At 40.2% G+C, this 14,517-nt stretch overlaps 1 protein-coding gene across 14 annotated transcripts in view; it reads left to right on the top strand.

The window, feature by feature from the left end:
• SIPA1L1 (signal induced proliferation associated 1 like 1) overlaps positions 1-14,517 on the top strand; it is a 391,460-nt gene that overhangs the window by 107,811 nt on the left and 269,132 nt on the right. For 8 of the 14 annotated variants that reach the window (XM_010335231.3, XM_010335232.3, XM_074393046.1 and 5 more), the window contains one exon: positions 862-929. The exons of the other annotated variants lie outside the window; for them this stretch is intronic. The gene's annotated coding sequence lies outside the window, so the exon portion shown is untranslated. The remainder of the gene's footprint in view (positions 1-861; positions 930-14,517) is intronic. 14 annotated transcript variants of the gene reach the window in all.

Below are 14,517 nucleotides of genomic sequence, written 5' to 3'. Positions count from 1 at the left end.
TAATTGGAAAGAGTAGATGGAAATTTCCCAACTCTGATCTTATGATTATACTTATGGAAAACTCTAGTATTTAGAACCTTTGGTTTAAATTGAACAAGTCTCTGTCAACTCTTTAGGTATCCTGGGCGCCAGTAATATATAAAAGTGGATTGAGAGTTATTGAATCTCAGATAAAGGGCTATTAGGGAATTTATGGAGAGAGTTGTTCTTGATTAATACTTTCTTATTAATATTAAGTAACCTTTTTAAGTAGGCATCTAATTAAAGATACATATATCAGTAAATGTAATACCATAGCAGCAAAGAGATATATTTTTTTAACTGAAACCTTCTGCTTTCCCGAGGAGGTGGTCTTGGAACTATCTTTGAAGAATGGGTAGACACCTAGAAAATGGACACTTAGAACTTGGTGTCTGATTAGGAGCAAAGGCAGTGTAGAGTTTATCTTATAACTGAACACATATGCTGATTAAACAAATGAGTACTATGAATAAAAGGAGAAACAACAAAATGGTGTGTGTTGTAAAAGCATAGCTTTCAAGGTAAAGATCAGACAGAGCACACGTGAGATAGGCCCTGTAAGCTCTGGCTCTGTCTACCTGGTGTCACCCCAGTTACTCCCTTTATCTGCACTTTTACTGTGGAGGTTCAGGATCATGTGCTGAGACAGGACATCCGATGTCACACCTTCTTTACACTTTCATGGATGCTGTATCCCTGCAGGGATTGCCCTTGTTGCCTTATTAATAGTTCACAGGGTCAGAACCTGCTAGATCCTTCATGAGTGAGTGTACAAATGAAGAATTGAATGAGGTAGAATGCAGTGCCTTTTTACTAAGTTCATATTTTTATCATGTGCAGATACTTGTTCGGATCGTTGTGGCCTGTCTCAGAAAATGTAATGTTAACTGTAACAAGTTGGCTTACAGGTAAGAGGAAATGAGTGTGCAATTTTGTTAGTTACTTGGAAATTGTTTAGTTTTATCTTTAGCTGTGCATGCCAGTGTTTGAATAAGTGAATGATTTTCGAAGTGTTTGATTCCAAATGACTGTTTTTGTTTCTTTCTTTTATCTCTTTTCTTAAATTATTTGGACTAGGAGAAAGGAAGAAGAATGGCTTATTTCCACTGTCTATATCGCTTGTTTATAATTTAGAATTCTATTGTGTTCCATAATGCTCTTGTGATCACAAGGCAGAATTCCTAAACTAGAAATCATTGTGATTTAATTGGTGTTATTTTATGATTAAATTTGATTATCTTAGGTTATGGCCTTTTGAGAAGTTAGCAATAATAATAATGCTTGCCATTATTATTAAATTTAATTCATATGTGGGACTTTGCTAAAGACTTTGGCATGTATTATTTAATCTTTAAAATCATCCTGTGAAATTCTCATGTTACTAATAAGGATAAATTGGTTTCTACAAGGTCACATAGTTTGTAAGGACCTGAGCTGAGGTTTGAACCCACATCTGTTTGCCTTCAGTGCCTGAGTTATTACGTTAAATTGCTCTTTCTTGTTTTTTCCAAGTATTTATGATGTCTCTCCCTTCACATATTATGGTAGTAGGATGCATTCTTACTTAAATATTACTTAGGTAATACAATTTTGGTGGTTACTGTTGGTTTTGACAACTAATCTGTTCAAAACTCTTTCATTTACTGTTGTGTTGATGGTACTCAGAAATTGTGTGCGATTTTGTTTGTTTTTGTTTACAGCTAAAGGGAAAAACATAAATTATTTTGTTTCACATGTAATATCATTTTCTAATTGGCAGTTTAGTCTAAACAGATTGTAACAATCTTCTGAGACAGAAACCTACTGTTGAGATATTTCTTTTACTAATTTATGTAAAACAGCATCTCAAGTTATTGTATGGTTTAACTGCAAGAGCATAGTAATGGCTAGCACAAAAGCAGCCACGGTCACAAAACAAAGAGATGAGCGTATCAGATGAGAGAGAACAGGCACACCTTAACTGATCCGTCATTCATCGTATGCTTAGATTTATGTTTGAAAAGCTTGCAATAAATATAAGAAATTCTTATTGTCAAAAGTATCCAACATCTATATATTAAAAATACAACCCTATCAATTTTATGTACTAAAATACTGCAGCGGATAACTGTTTATTATACATTGGTGTGCCAGCACTTGTGTGGTTGTGTGGTATGTTTTATGAATCCAACTGAATAGCATGTCTAGACAGAACCAGCTGTATGGTTATATAATATCACAGCCCAGGAATTACGGCCAAAAAACATTAATTATTATTGGCAACTCTGTGCTATTTTATATTACTTTGTGTGCATCCTTATAGCGTTGGCCTATTATTATAGAAGACTTAGTTTATTTTTAGACAAAACAGAGAGTGTAAAAAATGTGATATATTAATCCAGTTCTAAAAACCTTTTACATTTTTAAGTTTTCAATCTTTCAGTCTTTACTCACTCTTTTTTCCTGGCAGATGAATGCCCTTTTTTAAAATAAAAAACATCTTCCAAACAACCTTTAGTTTCTTGATCTGGTGAATTGAATAAATCTAAATAAAATTATTGTTTCCAGCATTGAGTTTGTGCAGAAGTGTTTTGAAACCAACTTAATAGGACATCAATATTGCCATCTGAAATCCAAATTTATTTATTTATTTTTAAAATCGAGGACAGGGTCTTGCCACATGACTTAGGCTGGTCTCAAACTCCTGGCCTCAAGAAATCCTGCCGCCTCAGCCTCCCAAAGTGCTGGGATTACAGTAAATATCTTTTAAATGGAGGCTTACCAACATGGTGTAGAATATATTTTTTAATAGTTGAAACTGTCCCAGCATCCATCTGACTTTTATTTCCTGCCTTCTCCTTCACATAATCTTCTCCTCTCCTCCACTAGCTACCAATCGTCCTCTTCTAACATTCTTCATAAAAGAGAAATTGTCAGATCTCCTTTTCTGTTGACCTACTCCCTCCAAACAGGCTATGGTAAACAAGCTGCAATGAACACTTTTTTTTTTTTAAATGGAATTTTGCTTTTGTCACCCAGGCTGGAGTACAAGTACAGTCTCAGCTCACTGCAACCTCTGCCTCCCAGGTTCAAGTGATTCTCTTGCCTCAGTCTCTTAAGTAGTTGGGATAACAGGTGTGTGCCACCACGCTTAACTAATTTTTTGTATTTTTAGTAGAGACAGGGTTTCACCATGTTGGCTCAGGCTGATCTGGGATTCCTGACCTCAGATAATCTGCCTGCCTTGGCCTCCCAAAGTGCTGGAATTATAGGCATGAGCCACTGCCCCTGGCCTGCAATGAACAGTTTATTATTGAATTATAGGAGTTCCTTATATATCCTAGATTCCAGTTCTTTTTTTAGATTTATATTTTGCAACTTTTTCCTCCCAGTTTGTGGCTTGCCTATTGAGTCTTTTTTTAAACAATATCATTTGAAGATACAAAATTTTAAATATGATGAGATCTAATTGATTATCTTTTTTTTTTCCTTTTCTGGTTATTACTTTCTGTGTCTTAGGAAGATGTTACTTACTCCTTAGTCCCGAAAACATTTTTCTGTGTTTTCTTTTGCAAGCTTTAAGAAGCTTGGTTTTGGCTTTAAGTGTCTGATCCAACTTGAATTAATTTTTTTTTGCATACTTTATTATTGGCATTCAGCTCCTTAAGAGACATATTACTTCAATTTTATAAATGAGCATTTTGGTAGATTTTGGTACTCTAGACAGTATATGTAATAGTACATTTGATTTAGAAGTTTAGAACCTTTTGAGCAATGATTGGGGTGAAGATTATATGTTAAATCATATTTCTGTATAACATTTTGGTCAAATCCTTTTTTGAGACTTACTTCCATAAGAGTAACAAAAATGTTGTTATTAATAAAGGAATTTTCTTTAGTAACAGGGTTCATCCCCATTATGAAACCAGTGGTATTAAATGTAAAAGAAGACTGCAACTTTGGTGTGCATTTATTTTATCAGGTAGAGATATTATATAAGAAGAAGTGGAAGTAAAATGAGTTGATTCAGCTATTTAACCTGGCCTAATTCATTGTTTTTACTAGATATATTATGGGGCTCTACATATGCTATCAGCTTTTACTTCTGCCAGAGTCACCCCTGATTCCTAGCCTTTGAGATTTCTCCCTTGACATTGTAGTAATCAACATTATCGCTACCAGTGTCTAATGCTAAAGAGAATTCTCTGTCTGGCCAGGTGCCTCATGACTGTAATCCCAGCACTTTGGGAGGCCCAGGAGGGGGGATTATTTGAGATCAGGAGTTCAAGACCAATCCGGCCAACATAGTGAAACCTTGTCTGTACTAAAAATACAAAAATTAACTGAACATGGTGGTGTGCGCCTGTAATCTCAGCTGCTCGGGAGGCTGAGGCAGGAGAATCACTTGAACCCAGGAGGCAGAAGTTGTAGTGAGCTGAGATACCGTCACTGCCCTCCAGCCTGGGCAGCAGAGTGAGATTCTGTCCTTAAAAAAAACAAAAACAAAAACAAAAACAGAATTCTCAGCAATAAATGTTGTTTTGCTGGTACACATTTTAGGAAGGTGTTTGGTATGTGCTAGCAATGCCGTAAGCATAATATGTCTCACAAAATTCCCATTTTAAAGGGGAAAGAGAGTATGAGAGGTTTTCATAGTCACACACTTGTGGGTGATATGTAGGGGAACACACTATAGATCTCCAGTAAATTTTCTGAATGTTGGCTTCTTTTAAGTCCTTCCAAGTATGTGAATTTAAATAGGTAACACTACAATATACTGGTAATCTAGTCAATTTTGCGATACTTTGGGGGAAATGAATGGGGCTTGTGCTAGGGTTCTCTAGAGGGACAGAACTAATAAGGAGATATGTATATACAGGAGATATATGTAATAGGACATATATGTACACACACACACACACACACACACACACACACACACAAAGGGGAGTTTATTAAGTATTAACTTACACGATCACAAGGTCCCAAAATAGGATGTCTGTAAGCTTGAGGAGCAATGAGAGCCAGTCCAAGTCTCAAAACTGAAGAACTTGGAGTCTGATGTTTGAGGGCAGGAAGCATCCAATACAGGAGAGTGATATAGGCTGGGAGGCTAGGCCGGTCTGGCCTTTTCTTGTTTTTCTGCCTACTTATATTTACTGACAGCCGATTAGATTGTGCCCACCAGATTAAGGGTGGGTCTGCGTTCCCCAGCCCACTGACTCAAATGTTAATCTTTTTGGCAACACCCTCACAGGCATACCACGGATCAATACTTTATATCCTTCAGTCCAATCAGGTTGCCACTCAGTATTAACCATCACAGGTCCACCTCTTGTCAACTTGAACCCGTACACATCTCCTGAGGTCATACATAATCTTCAAGTAAAGACAATAATAAAGTCATAATTATGCCTAACATGATACAGCTGTCTTTCATACAACTGGAAATGTACCAATCCGGAACCCAAATACTGTTACATAAAGTTAACAATCCTTAAATGCTGATGTGAAGTCAATAAATCTTATGCCACATGATAAAGGAAAAGGAAATAAAATGAAGATATTTTCGTAGTATAAGTGTATACATGCATGAACATGTTTTTAGCAAAAGAAGGAGGAAATATTCATGACTATTACAATCCTCATTTATATAGCTGATCATGTGGTCATAGCTGGTATTGATGACTTCCTTTTTCTACTACCCATTCTGTATTCCCTTTGCTTTCAGCAGGCACATCAGTAGGTCATGGTTTTCTTTCCTGGTGGTGTGACCCAAACTTTCATTCCTGAGGGGTTTGGACCATTTGTAGTCCTGCCTGTATTGGTCGTTGTAGTTTCCTACTGATCTTAATCACAGGTCATAGTAATACTGAGAGATGCCCTCTAATGGATCTCCTGTATTCCGTGCATACTCTTCCTTACCTCCATTGTGGAGCAGTAGACTGATTTCATCTTGATTGTCCAGGTCAATTACCCTAGCCAACACTGTAACTCCCTTCTTAGTGTTGACTTAAAGGTAGGAGGAGCCCAAAGTGTCCAGGTGGCAATCTTAACTTCCATTTTAATGGAATCGTTGTTGTGTCTCCTGGTATCAGTGTTCCTCCCTCTGTAATTAAGACGCCTAGGCCAGCAGAATGTAATGTCATGGGAACAGGAAGCAAAACTGTTGCTAGTGGATCACTAGGGGTGACGGTGAGTGGCACCACTTCCACTTCCACCCCTTGCTTCCTGGACTTGTGAATCCTGACTATGGGAGAAACAGTACTATATATTGGATGCTGATTCAGAGCATACACGTCCTTCTGGAGAACTTTGCCCCAGCCCTGCAAATATTGTCACCTAGTTGGCATTGTAATTGTGACTTCAAAAGGCCATTCCACTGTTCTATCAATCCAGCTGCTTCAGGATGATTGGGAACATGGTAAGAATAGTGAATTCCATGAGCATGAGCACACTGCCATACTTATTTAGTCGTAAAGTAAGTGCCTTGGTCAGAGTCAGTGCTGTGTGGAATACCATGTTGGTGCATAAGGCATTCTATGAGTCCATGGATTGTAGTCTTGGCAGAAGCATTGCATGCAGGATAGGCAAATCCATATCCTGAGTGTGTCTGTTCCAGTGAGGACGAACCTCCACCCTTTCCGTGATAGGAGAGGTCCAGTATAATCAACTTGCCACCAGGTAGCTGGCTGATCACCCTGAGGAATGGTGCCATATCGAGGACTCAGTGTTGGTCTCTGCTGCTGGCAAATTGGGCACTCAGCAGTGGCTATAGCCAGAGCAGCCTTGGTAAGTGGAAACCCACATGTAACCTCCTTTCCTGCCACCATGGTCATTTTTTTCATGGGTCTATTGGGCAATGATAGGGGTGGCTGGGGAAAGAGGCTGAGTGGTGTCCACAGAACGGGTCATCCTATCCACTTACTATAATCCTCCTCTGCTGAGGTTACCCGTTGGTGAGCACTCACATGGGATAAAAATATCGTCACAGTGTTTGACCACTAAGAGAGGTTCATCCACATACCTCTTCCCCAAATTTCTTTGTCACCAGTTTTCCAATCATGCTTCTTCCAAGTCACTGACCATCTAGCTAAAGCATTGGCTACAGCCCATGAATCGGTATATAATTGCACATTTGGCCGTTTCTCCTTCCATGCTAAGTGCACAGGCAGGTGCACTGCTTGAAGTTCTGCCCACTGGGAAGATTTGCCTTCTCCACCATTCTTCAGAGATATCCTAGAAAGGGGTTGTAGTGCTGCAGCTGTCCACTTCGGGTGGTGCCTGCATATCGTGCAGAACCATCTGGGAACCAGGTCCTACCTAGCCTTCTCTTCTCTGTCAACTGATCCTAGGGAACTCCCCATAAGGCCATTGGTGCTGGGGGAGAGAAGGCAGGGTGGCAGGATTGGAGACCATGGGCATTTTAGCCACTTCCTCATGTAACTTACTTGTGCCATCAGGACCTGCTCGAGCCCAATCAAGTATATACCACTTCCATTTGAGGATGGACTGCTGCAGTGCAAGCCACTTCATAGCTAGATGGGTCAGAAAACACCCAGTTCATGATAGGCAGTTCAAGTTGCATGGTGACTTGACCCATAGTCAAATGTTCAGTGTCCATCAAAGCCCAGTAACAGGCCAAGAGTTCTCTCAAAAGGGAATTAGTTATCTGTAGAAAATGGCAGGGCCTTGCTCAAAAATCCTAGAGGCCTCTGCTGTGATTCACCTATGAAGACCTGCTAAAGACTCCAGACAGCATCCCTATCTGCCACTGACAACTCAGGCATCATTGGATCTGCTGGGTCATATGGTCCAAGTGGTAGATCATTTTGCACAGCAGCCTGGACCTCTTGCACAGCCTTCTCCTGTTCTGGACCCCACTCAAAACTGGCAGCCTTTTGGGTTACTCAGTAAACGGGCCAGAGTAACACAGACAAATGAGGAATGTGTTGCTTCCCAAATCCAAGTAGGTGCATTAGGCTTTGTGCCTCTTTCTTGGTGTAGCAGGGGCCAAATGCAGCAACTTATCCTTCCCCTTAGAAGGAGTATCTTGACAGGCCTCACACAACTAGAACCCTAGAAATTTTACTGAAGTAGGTCACTGAATTTTAGTTGGATTTCTTTCCCATCCTCTGGCATGCAAATGTCTCACCAGTAACTCCAGTGTTTCTGCTACTTCTTGCTCACTGAATCCAGTCAGCATAATGTCATCAATGTAATGGATCAGTGAGTGTGATATCTTGTGGAAGTGAAAAGCGATCAGGTCTCTCCGAATAAATTAAGACACAAAGCTGGAGAGCTAATACACCTCTGAGGTAGGACAGTAAATGTATATTGCTGGCCTTGCCAGCTGAAGGCAAATTGCCTCTGGTGGGCCTTAGGGACAGGAATGGAGGAAAAGGCATTTGCCAAGCCAGTGGCTGCATATGAGGTTCCAGGAGATGTGTTAATTTGCTCAAGCAATGAAACCACATCTGGTACAGCAGCTGCAGTTGGAGTCACCACTTGGTTAAGCTTACGACAATCCACTGTCATTCTCCAAGATCCATCTATCTTCTGCACAGGCCAAATGGGAGAGTTGAATGGGGATGTGGTCTTTCAGGTCCTTTATGGTGGCACTAATCTCCGCAGTCTCTCTAGGCATGCGATACTGTTTTTGATTTACTATTTTTCTAGGTAGAGGCAGCTCTAATGGCTTTCATTTGGCCTTTCCCCCCATAATAGCCCTCACCCTACTAGTCAGAGGGCCATTGTGGGTGTTCTGCCAGCTGCCAGGTATGGCTGTGCCAATTACAAATTCTGGCATTAGGGAAATGACCACAGGATGAGTCTGGGGACCCACCGGATCCACTGTAAGTTGCGTCTGAGCTAAAACTCCATTTATTACCTGACCTCCATAAGCCCTTACTTTAACTGGAGGACCGCAGTGACATTTTGGGTCCCTTGGAATCAACGTCAGTTCAGATCCAGTGTCCTGTAGTCCCTGAAATGTCTAATCATTTCCCTTTCCCTGGTGCACAGTTACCCTGAAAAAGCACCAGAGGTCTCCTTGGGGAAGGATGGGAGAAAGATTCACTTCATAAATTGTTGATAATATAGTGGGGTTCTTCTTCCAGGGGACGCAGCCTCCCCTCCTTCTCCAGGGGTTCTCGGTCTGTAAAGTGGCTTAAGTCTAGACTGATTAATGGCCATGATTCTCTGTTTTTAGAATTCAAATTAGTCTTTTGTCCATTTGACCTAGAAGTTTTCTGTTTATATAAATTAAGTAGGAATGCAGTAGGCTTCCTATCGGTTTCACTTCTAGGAACACCGTGATTAATTAGCAAATGCCAGAGCTCTACACAAGTCAGATTATTCTGATTGCCTCTTTGCCTCTGCTGCTTATTAGGGTAGCTATGCCCACCTTGCCTTTGGTGGTTGAGTGCCACCACTTGCCCCCTGCCACCTCAGGATCCAATTATTCCCGTTGTAGTTAAATTTTGTAGTTGAGTGACTGTGCTTCCCACAGTATCTATGAGATCTGACATACAGAGAAGAGCCATTACAGGGCTCTTCAAAAATGCAGGAATTCCCTGAGAAATCTGTTTCACAAGGCATTACAAGGCATTGATCAAGGGTATAACTTCTGAACCCTCCCAGCTGGGATGAGTAGGTCTAAAGTGACTAATCTACCCCACCATCCCAGTCTTCCTAGCCTTATGGATCCCTTCCTCTGCATTAAACCAAGGGGGGTCAGGCCTTTCCAGCTCGTACACAGTGGACCATCTTTTAATCCGTATTTCAGATAAGCAGAGAACATTATTAGAACCCCTTTTAACTCCCAGAGCTGCAACATTAAAAGCAGAGTCCCAGCCGGACATGGTGGCTCACACCGGTAATCCCAGCACTTTGGGTGACGGAATCGGGCAGATCACGAGATCAGGAGTTCAAGAACAGCCTGACCAACATGGTGAAACCTTGTCTTTACTAAAAATATAAAAATTGGCCAGGCATGGTGGTGCACTTCTGTAATCCCAGCTACTGAGGAGGCTGAGGCGGGAGAATCACTTGAACTTGGGAGGCAGAAGTACAGTGAGCCAAGATTGCACCATTGCACTCCAGCCTGGGTGACAGAGCAAGACTTTGTCTCAAAAAAAAAAAGAAAAAAGCAGAGTCCCTACTTAATAGGCCCAAATCAATCAATTCAGCCTGATCCAACTCTGTGTTTTTTTTCCACTATTATCCCTTACCCTCAATATACATTCCCATGCCTGTTCTCCAGATTTCTGTTTATATAAATTAGACAACTCAAACAGTTCTTTTTGAGTGTAGTGGACTTCCTCATGGGTCACACTCAGAACCTCACCTTTAGGGGCCTGCTGGGACTTTAATTATAGGTCTAGAAGCAAACAGGGGTGTCGGAGTGGCTCTTGAGGAGAATCAATATTATTTTGCTTGGCAACTGCCTCAGGGGAGGCCATCACTGTTGCCTCAGGAAGTGCAGGGTTTATCTTCTCAGACAAAGGTGGAAAGGCTGGAGGCAGCGTGGGCCGGGGAGTGGATATTGCCACTACTAGGGATGGGGAAGCCGTTGCTTCTGGCGAAAGAGGTTCATCAGAGTTTACAAACTCAGTGTCCCCAGCTTCATCAGGATCCTCCCACCATCCCCATTGCATGTTGCAGAGTCCCCTTCTTTTCCAGTCAGTGCCCTTACTTTAACAGTAGACACCTGGCGAGGCTGTGCATGCACCTTTTGTTGCATGTCAGCTACTTGCATGATAAGAGCTTGTGTCTGCTTTTCCACAATTTCAGCTCTTTCTCTACATGAAATAAGACTGTCACTCTGGACAACCTTAGCAGATTTGAGGCTCAGTATCTGCTTCTGAAGCAGAGAGACAGAATCCCTGAGTTCATAATTTTCCTTCATCAGTTTGTCCACTGAACTTAGGAGCAACCAATGAGCTTCATTATGTTTCTTGGTTCTCCAACATATGGTCCAAAGGTATTATGTAGAGAGTCACTAAACTCCTTGCCTCTTGTGAGGGGTGATTCAGGAGTGTCCAATGCATTTATTTTGCCTTACTCTCTAAATAGTTCATGTCAAGGACTCTCAGTGTTCTCCATAATATTAGAAGTAGAGTCCTTAGCATATTAAGCAGCCAACTCCTGAAACCCCAGAACCAATGAAAAAACTCTGTCCTTAATATTCCCTTCCTCTAGAACCACTCTTGGTACCACAATGTGTTATTAGTTAGGGTTCTCTAAAGGGATAGAACTAATAGGAGATACAGGTGCAGGCCTGGACTTTATTACAGCGTGTCATTGGTCCCCCTTTCATCAATATACTCATGTGAAAAGTGAGGAAAGTGATGTTGCTGTAAACCTCAGGGGGGTTTATGAGGAGTAAAGTGACATCTGTGGAAAAACTATTTTGTTGCTTTTCAAGTGCTTATTAGTTGTTTCCAATAAAAACAAATTAGGCATATAAATTATATATGTAGCTCAAGGGGAGTTTTATTAAGTATTAACTTACATGATCACAAGTCCCACAGTAGGCTGTCTGCTAGCTTGAGGAGCAAGGAGAGCCAGTCCAAGTCTCAAAACTGAAGAACTTGGAGTCCGATGTTTGAGGACAGGAAGCATCCAGCACGGGAGAGAGATACAGGCTGGGAGGCTAGGTCAGTCTGACCTTTTTTTGTTTTTCTGCCTACTTATATTCGCTGACAGCTGATTAGATTGTCCCCACTAGATTAAGGGTGGGTCTGCATTCTCGAGCCCACTGACTCAAATGTTAATCTTTTTTTGGCAACACCCTCATAGACACACCCAGGATCAGTACGTCACATCTTTTAATCCAGTCAGGTTGACACTTAGTATTAATCATCACAGGGCTTCATATATTAAATGAGATCCTGTCCAAGACAATGTACTGTAGGGGTATTTTGAGCAGGGCAGAAGGAAGCTAAGGCTACCACCAAAGAGAGCTTTACTTTGTGATTGGACTGCCATCCATTAGAATTTATGATTAAACCCATTCTTACCTGCTTTTTACTAGGTGGAAGGCCGTTGTTTATTTTTGGCAGAGCAAATGAACACAGTGAGGACTACTGGGAGAGTCATTTGAAGATACACAGATTGCATCTGAGCTGGTGTTGCCCACACTGCAAATTGTGCTTGTGTCTGTGTAAACAGCTAAGAAAACTGGCCAGGTTCATAGTACCCTTTCAAAGTGGAGTTCTCTAAGGAAACATTAGCTTCAGTTGATAACTCTCAAAGAAACTAGGACAGTTCCCAGGCTGCCCTTTATTTGTGTAGATAAACAGCAGGCATTAATGCTGGAAAAAAGAACCAGTAATAAGATTCACTGTGTTCTAATTGTGTCCTCTTAGCAGCATTATATTTTTTAACCCCAAAATGATGCCTAAAGTGGAGATTTGTATGCACTATGAACTAAATACATTTTCTTAAGTAGTATTTGTTGTGCTTAGGGTTTGCCACTATTTCTGACTAAAATGGATATTCATGGTCTCAAGCACCTTGACCAGTTGTCTTTAAATGAACTATTTTTTATTGTGCACAGGAACCAGTATAATGGCATTAGTTATTTGTTCTTTCAGTTTATTTGATAGCAATTTTCTCTTTCATAGTAGTCTCTCCATTTTAAGTTAAGTCATGCTATGTGAGTGCTTTTGATCTATAAATCAGTCATTAATATATGTAGTATTTAATGATTTTAGGGATATAACAAAAACTATTTTTATCTCATAACTCATAGACATAGTTTTCAACATTTCTAGAGAGAAATTTTCCTGCCTGCTTGGAACAATACTTTTAATTGTCATGTGAAACCAGCAGTTCTGTTCATTGCCATTTCAGTGTCCAGATTTATGTCAGCATTAATTATTGTCGCTGGGATTCTATGAGCCAACATTGTATGTGTATGGATATTTACAAATGCATTGTTGGATTCTTTGTCATCCAAGTGAGTGTTGACTATTTTTATAGGTAAAGAATACTCTTGTTTTTTATAGATAAGAGATTATTTGAGTTAAGTAATATTTCCCTATTTATATATTAATATGTTTAAAAAGAAATGTCTCCAAGAAGCAGCATTCATCACTCACTATTTGTTTGATCAGATGAGACATTCTTATTGTGTAATTATAAAATAGCTAATTTTGTTGTGTTTAATGTCAAGAGCAGATGCACTTTCTAATAAAAACAACATGCAAAGGCTAAATCTAAATGCATTATGTGGAAGCCTGTTAAAATCTTTAAGTATTTTTTTTGTAATTAAAAAAAGTAACTGTAGTTTGCATTGTGCTCAGTTTTGAGAAAGTATTTGATTGGTGTCACAGCTTAAAAACTGAAGAAGCAAAAATTATCCCTTAGGTTTTTAAGTATAATGTGTCATTTTGAGAGACAATATCATGCTTAAAGGTTTAGTGCTTACCTCTGGCATCAGACTGTCTGGATTCATTCAAATCTTGATCGGGCATGGTGGCTTATGCCTGTTGTCCTAGCACTCTGGGAGGATGAGGTGGGAGGATTACTTGAGACCAGGAGTTTAAGACCAACCTGGCAAACATAGCTAGACTCCCATCTTTAAAAAAAAAAAAAAAGTAAGAGGTCTTGGCTTCTATTATTTAGTAGCTGTGTGGCCTTGGGAAAGTATACATAAAATGCTTAAAATAATGTCTGGGACACAGTAAGGACAAATGAGTGAGACTATAAAGGGGAAATACAGGTAGGGCCTGTGTGTTTGTGTGTGTTACAGGGGCTTCTGTTTGTGTGTGTGTGTTACAGGGGCTTCTTCTATAATCAGTTACAGTTTTTTAAAAATTAGGTCTTTTATTTCCTGATCCATCAGTGACATTTGTAGAGTAACTTTCTTGAGTATTGTTCTAGACCCTCCAAGGCAGACAAATGAAATAAAAGGGATTATCTCTACTTTGAAAGCTAGAGCCATATTTAAGCAAGTATCCAAGTGAAGATATATGCTGTTAGTACATTCTTTGAATGAATGAACATTCATTCTTTATAGTTTATTGCTATAAAGAAATACTTGAGACTGGTTAATTTATAAAGAAAAGAGGTTTAATTGGCCTACAGTTCTGCATGCTGTACAAGCATGGTGTGGGCATCTGCTCAGCTTCTGAGGAGACCTCAGGAAGCTTACAATCATGTTCTAGACCCTCTAAGGCAGACAAAGGAAATAAAAGGGATTATCTCTACTTTGAAAGCCAGAGCCATATTTAAGCAAGTATCCAAATGAAGATATATACTGTTAGTTCATTCTTGTGTTGCTATAAAGAAATACCTGAGACTGGTTAATTTATAAAGAAAAGAGGTTTAATTGGCTAACAGTTCTGCATGCTGTATAGACATGGTGCAGGCATCTGCTCAGCTTCTGGGGAGACCTCAGGAAGCTTACAGTCAGGAAGCTTACAAGGCAAAGGGGTGGTGATGGTGTCTCGCATGGTGAGAATGAGAGCAAGAGAGATTGGCAGGGGTGGATGCCACACATTTGGGAAA

This window comes from Saimiri boliviensis, chromosome 2 (assembly GCF_048565385.1).
Source record: "Saimiri boliviensis isolate mSaiBol1 chromosome 2, mSaiBol1.pri, whole genome shotgun sequence".
NCBI classification, from domain to species: Eukaryota; Metazoa; Chordata; class Mammalia; order Primates; family Cebidae; genus Saimiri; species Saimiri boliviensis.
This window is presented reverse-complemented; position numbering and strand designations above follow the sequence as displayed.